Below are 7,182 nucleotides of genomic sequence, written 5' to 3'. Positions count from 1 at the left end.
ATCTGTGAAATGTCAATCACAGGTATATATATGCTCATACACATACACGCACAGAGCTAAAGGTAACCGTTTATAGGAATGCCTGTTTGCAGTGATTCCTGCTCTCGATCTCCAGCTCCAAAGCCATTTTGATCCTGCCTGTGTGAAATATGCTATTTACAGTCCCTGCGTCCTAACCACTGATCCGTCATTTTCCACCAGTAGCAGCAGGAACAGAATTGCAATGGTTATTTTGCCTTGATATATTGTGTCAAATTATTTGTTTTAAATTATATATTCTTTTTCCCTGGATGAGGAATACACATAGATATGGATTGCAGTGATATTCCATCATTATAATTTTTCTACAAATTTGTACTTAAAAATCAATTATGTATTTTATATTTTTAATTATTTAATCATAGCTACTTCTCATCTTAAAAACTGAAAAGATTTTAATAGTGGTGTTAATTCACCTTAGACTTGTTTTTTTTAATCTTAGATTTTTCATGAAAGCATTTATCATCTGAGTTTGTAATTTATTTCAAAGTACAACTTTGCATTTTGTATAACAAACATTTTTACACAGGTATATTTTTACACACACAACTGTATATCCATATTATTTCATTTGTCTTATAATAATTCCTCTCATTTGTACCACAATATACAACATCCTCATTAGTGTAAAATTCTACTCCTTAAAACAAATCTATGTATAATGCATATTGTTCTACATCACATCGTGCCAATAGTTTTGAACACACACACACACACACATATATATAACTATATATAATAAAACTACATATATGATGAGATCATTCAGTTCCCTCATTGCCAACCAGGCAGTTGTGTAGTTGTGGTGGCCCAGTGTTGTGTCTGTGTAGGTTAGCCTTGGGGGCAGGTTGAGATCTCTAAACACTCCATTCAGCTAACATCAAAAGAATTAATGCAAACAGTCGGTGGCAAGGGTCTTGATGTTAGGGTCTATCAGCTGAGGGAGACTTCCATAAAATCTATATCATCTTCTGTCATCATATATGCAGTCAACTCAATAAAAATAAAAATATATTTGAAAAATAAAAGTGTTATTCTAATACACTCATAAATGAGATAAGAATGTCCGCTATCATCACTTCTATTCGACATTGAATCTGTGGTCTTAGCCAGTGCACTAATATGAGAAAAATAAATTAGAGTCATAAGAATTAATGAGAAAATGCAGCCAAAAATAAGTAAAAGTGAAAAGTAGTTTTAAAATGTGACCAACTCTAAAGTGTATAATTAGGCTCCATTTTTTTCATGTATTCATGACCATACATAAAAAGTTTTTGTTTTTAAGGAAACAATATCATTCCGTGTCACTGAAAACCCTCTGTGTTATACAATACTTGGTTCCCACTTTAAAATCTTCAGTGTAAGTGCACACACCCAGACTGTGCTGACGTGTGGAAACTAGGTCATTGTGACGTCCTATGGGAGTGCACAGACACTTGTACATTCGTAGATAAACTCACTGAATAAAAATATATTTGCATACTCACCATTAACAGTTTTTTGAATGATGTAAAAGAACCTTGCTATATTTCACTTTGTTCATATTTCAGCCGTTGGTAAAGACTCATGTCAAGAGTTAGTAAATTATTTAATAGTATGATCTAAAAGAAATGGAATAATTATACTAATATTAAGCAAAAGTGCTAATAAGGGTGATATGTAACATTCACATTAGTGTTCTATAGTGCCATACACATAAAATGAATTGGGACTTTGCCTCTAAATTAAATTATTATAAATTATATCAGGTCTGTCCTGAAAAAGTCAGTCAATGTTAATATAACGAGAATGGCTTGCACAACATCAGTGTAAACTGGCTGCCAGGGAAAGTGGACTGGAATGCACATGTGTGAACAATGACGACTTCACTGTACTGGTCAGTGGGGGTGGTAGATACCATTGAGTGAGCACGTGCATTGTGTGACCACTGCATTCAAAATGACTGAGTGAGTAGAGCAATGAATCTGCTGCATATTTTGTGTTAAGTTTGAACATTGCTCCATGGAAACTATTTGGATGATTCCGAAGGCCACAGCTATGGGCAACTGGTGATTGGCAGCTTCATCACGACAACATACCCGCTCATGCATCATGACACATGCAGAGATTTTTGGCGAAACATCAGCCCCCTACAATCCAGATTTACTGTCTTGCGACTTCTGGCTTTTCCCAAAACTATAATCACCTTTGAAAGGGAAGAGAATTCAGACTGTTGATGAGATTCAGGAAAATACAACAGGGCAGCTGATGGCAACTGAGAGAACTGTGTGAGGTCCCAAGGTGCCTACTTTGAAGGGGACTAAAGTGTGATTGTCCTGTGTACAATGTGTCTTGTATCTTCTTCAATAAATGTCTCAAATTTTCATACCACATGACTCAATATCTTCTGAACACACGTCATGTCTTAATTCTAAAATAATACATTTTTTGATTTTATGTTTTGTATTGATGTCACATAAGAAATATATCAATGATAATACCATTGGGAAAAAAGGAAAAAAATGTAAACATTTGCTATACATTTAGTAACTTGGTGTTTTCTTAAACTGTTCTTTCTTATTGGGATTAATTTCAATAACAATAACAAGTGTTTGGTTTGTTTAAAAAAGTCATTCCTTCCCATGATTTTTTTACTTTATTTTAGGTAAAGTACATTATATTTTAAAAACAGATATACTAAAGGTATTAATGAATTCTAACTCTAAATCATGTTTAAATGATTGTCTTCATCCAATAAATTTAATTTTCAGATTCACTTATTTGATGCCATGTGTAGGCTCTGAAAGTGGTTTTTAACTGCTTTTCTGAATCTTTTCAAACATCTCTGCTTCTTTCATTGCTATTGGGTACATTAGCTGAAGTTAAAAATATAGAGAGAAACTTACCTTGCCTAATTTTAAATTATTGTAAAAAATAATTCGGGGAAGAACATGCCACTATTGCTGATCTTTTAGGCTTTTGACTATATAATGTATATTTAGGATTAGCTAAGGGCACTGCAACAGAGGAGTGTTCATTTTTAAGTTCTTTATTTGAATTTAAATCATATCATCAGTAAGCTATCCCTCACCATTACCAGTAAACTATTTCTGGATACAGAACACAAAATGAGGCCCGAGTCATTTTTCTATGCTAGCAGTCTCATTAAAACCAGCACAGAAAATAGCATCCTGGAATGAAACAATGACAGTTACAAACTTCAAGTAACTTCTATACTTCAAAGAGTATACATGCTATTTACTGTTTATTTTCTACTCTTGTAGAAGCATTTAAGGTAAGGTTTACTTTGTTAAAAATATGTATTCAATACCAGCCAAAAATCACCTGCAGTGACAAGCTCTCTGAGTAATAGCAGCCAGAGACATAAAGTGTTTTCCCATAAGAAGAAGTTTTCAGCCCTGTGAGATAACATTTACCTGTGCTTTTAAAACAGTCATATATATATATATATATATATATATTGCATATATATATATATATTGCATATATATATATATGCAATTGGAACAAAACATTTGACTATTTTTAACCCAATAACTCATTAAAATAGAACTACTTAAAACAGATGACCTAAAATAATAAAATTTGGTGTAGAGAAAGGAGAAAATCTGAGGTGTGGGTCTTTTCTGGTTCTGCCAGGAATGGCATTTGCAGAAAGAGATAATATTATAGGAGAAACTAAACCTGAAGATAATAACATTTTTCTCCTGACCTACTTCTCATGAACGAACTGTGGAAACATTTACAGATCAGGAAAGATACAACAAATAAACATACCATGTAACTAGGTGCAAGTGTTACACCCAAGAAACAAGGTAATATTTGAGGTCACAAGTAGTTTAAGATCATTTTTCTTAGTTAACATTCATTCTAAGAATATAGGTTATTAGTTTTAATTATACTTCATAAGGGATTTCTATTAAAAATAACATTGTTAACAGCTGTGAAGAATATTACTATAGACATTTTAACTAAGATTACTGAAATGTTATTAGATTTATGAATAAAAAATAATCCCTCACCTATCCAAATAAAAGTGCTTGCTTCAGCGCGTAAAAGCAACACGTGCCCTGTCATGCTAGGGCAATTCAGGGAGATTACCACTGTGAAACTGTATCCCTTTGTGTATTAAACTACTACTTACTTGGGATGTCTGCACTATTTATTGTGGGAACTCAGTCACTTCAAGAAGCAATTGAGCAATAGAAGCCGCAGCCAGCTCACTAACCAGTGACAGCGCAAAGATCCCTATTCCCCACCCTCCAAACCTTGTCAGCGGCAAATATATGAAAGCTGACATTTTCAGGAGATTACAATTTCAACACATCAGGGATAAATTAAAGTGTATTTAAAAGTATTTATTCCGTTATATATAATTTAAAAAAATTTATTGTTATTCAATTACAGTTGTATGCCTTTTCTCCCCATCCCTCCACCCCACCCCAGCCGAACCCCCTTTCTCCCCTGCTTTCACCCTCCCCCTTGATTTTGTCCATGTGTCCTTTATAGTAGTTCCTGTAATCCATTATATATAATTTAAACACATTCACAAACACAGAAAGAGATTTTTTACTGTACAATTACTATGCATGGCAAACCCTGCTATCTACTTTACACCAGTTAGCTCATTTAATGCTCATGAGAACACTGGGAACCAGGCAAAATCTTATTCTTACTCTCTAGTGATATTTGATCATGGATACGAGAGACAGAGGAGTTAAGTTATTTGTCCCTAAATTCATAATTAAAAAAAGGAAGAGACATCATTTTTTGCTGGAAGAGCTTACACTTAGCCTATATTTACGCTAAAATGTTTTCTCTATTACCATCATTTATGTGTGCATGCAACAGGATAAACAGATACATATATGTGTGATGAAAGTAAGGGGTTTTGATAAGAAGACTTCATAATATATAATTCATCTCCATATTACATAGAGAGGTATAAAAAAGAAGTGACAAATATTACAACAGGGAATTATAAATCACTTTATAAATGTATAAGGGACTTGAAAACTCTTCCATAAATACACTGAAAAATTTATTTAATTCTTTCTCTAACTCTTTATTTAATGATGGTCAATTTCTCCTTCATTGTTAAATATGTTCCTTCTTTGTCATAAATAGAGTGCATCCTAGAATTCCTCCCCTTCTCACTCAGTCTGTGTGTCCTTCACTAGCTCAGATTTGAACTTCTGCTCTTTTTCTTGACCCACTACTTTCAAAATATCATCACTTTCCTTCAGCCTCGTCTCTGTCAACATGTTCTCTAAGATATTTAGATTCAATTGTCTATGGATGACAGCTCTATTTATTTGTCAAAAGTAACAAATGAAAATGTATAAATAAAATCTATTTCCCCTCATGATGGAACTTTCTTTTTATTCAACTGGTTTATTTTAGTCTTTAGTACTGTAAATTTCTTTGTTCACAAATTTATAAATCTCGGGTTTAATTTTCTTTCTTTTTTTCACAAGAGTTTACTACTCTGGTCAATTTTCTTGGCCACTCTTGTCACACTGAAAATTCTTCATCAGAAGGCGGAGACTCCAGGGGACTGTCTCCCAACATGGCTCAAGACAACTCTCCAAACAAGACCATAGCAATGAATCACAGACAGAGCTGCTCCAAATCACAGAAGATCCATCAAAAATCCTCATCAAGGCGTTCAACCAAAAACCTTCTCCAAGTTATGCTACCAACCAAAAGCTTGCTTTAGAAACCAACACTAGAGTCTAGAAAACAGATTTGGTTTCAGAATCAAAGCGCTAGGCACCAAGTCCAGAAAAGACCAGAGCTCATAAGCAAGCCAAGACAAAGATCACCTGTGAAGTAGAGAAGATAGTGTCATACCAGCTGCACTTTCTCCTACACACCCTCACCGTGTTATGAATGAACAACCTTTATTTTGGGATTGATTTCAGAAAGCAACTTGCTAAGGAAATTCGGTTTCCAGAGTCAAGAGTCCAAATATGGTTTCATAATTGAAGATCTGGATTCCATGTCCAGAGAAAAAAGAAACCCAAAGAGCCTTTTGAAGAGAAACGAGACCGGGAACATGATCTCTGACAGGCGGGAATTTGAAGTCCAGAAAATGCAGCAACGGCACCGGTCTCATTAGCAACTGTTCTCCGAAGCCAGAGCAGGATGCATCGAGAGACGGATGTCAGAGTTTGACGCCATCAGCCCGGGTACAAGTCTCTCTCACCCTTTCTGGGAACATACCCTTCTAAACACACCTTCGGCTTCTCCAGAAGCTGAGCCCTCTGAACGTGGCAACAGTGCTTCCAGAGGCAGAGAGATCCAAGGCACCGCAGGGCCCCGCCGAAAGGGCCTTGCTCCACAGTTCAACAAATGTCACGGGCCATGAAAATAAACTCACTCATATCAGTAAAAAAAGAAAATTCTCCATCAACATTTACCTTCCCTTCTTGGTTTCCTATTATTATTATTGTTATTATTATTGTTTTTGTATCTTTTGCTGATCTTGCACTTTCCTAACAGAATGAAATCCACAAAAGCTTTTCACATATTATCAATTTCTACAGAAAATTTATTTTGCAGATCTAACATTCCTCAGGGGATAAAATAATTGTTTTTATTGGAAATTCCATTTTGGGCTCTATAATTCCCCAGAGAGAAAAAAAAGAACAATTGTTTTTCCATATAATACTTAAGGCATTTCATAATGCCAATTTAATTTTACTAATTCTCTGAAATCAAGCCCTCTGTTTGAGCCAAGCCCCCTTCAGTATTGTGCTCATTCCCACTTCCTGGTTAGTTCCCCTATCAAAAATTCTTCATGTACATTTCAAGCTGTAGTCCATCATATCCTCAATACACAGTAAAGAATCATTCTGATGTTTTTTCTTTCCCATGGGCTTTTTACCTGTTTTCAATTCCTTCAGCATTTATACATTCCTTCAACTTATAGCCTTAGAATTAATTTCCAAATATTTTCTTATACCACACAAAACTTAAATGTACACACTCTAATATTTTTAGGATTGTAATTGCTTTTCTTACATCTGTTGAGACTTTATTTCTTCAGAATTTGCCAGTGATGAAGGTCAGAAAATGTACTCAGTTCACAGTAAAATAATTATTGCTGCTAAGAATTTTCCATGTACATTTTGATTCTGT

General features: G+C 34.6%; 1 pseudogene; it reads left to right on the top strand.

Annotated features, from left to right (window-relative positions):
- Positions 1–5,608: 5,608 nt before the first annotated feature.
- On the top strand, positions 5,609–6,108 carry LOC112297249 (double homeobox protein A-like; annotated as a pseudogene).
- The last annotated feature ends 1,074 nt before the right edge of the window (positions 6,109–7,182 follow it).

Source organism: Desmodus rotundus, chromosome 11, assembly GCF_022682495.2.
Source record: "Desmodus rotundus isolate HL8 chromosome 11, HLdesRot8A.1, whole genome shotgun sequence".
Classification (NCBI taxonomy): Eukaryota; Metazoa; Chordata; class Mammalia; order Chiroptera; family Phyllostomidae; genus Desmodus; species Desmodus rotundus.
Note: the sequence above shows the minus strand (reverse complement) of the source record. Positions and strands in the feature narration are given on the sequence as shown.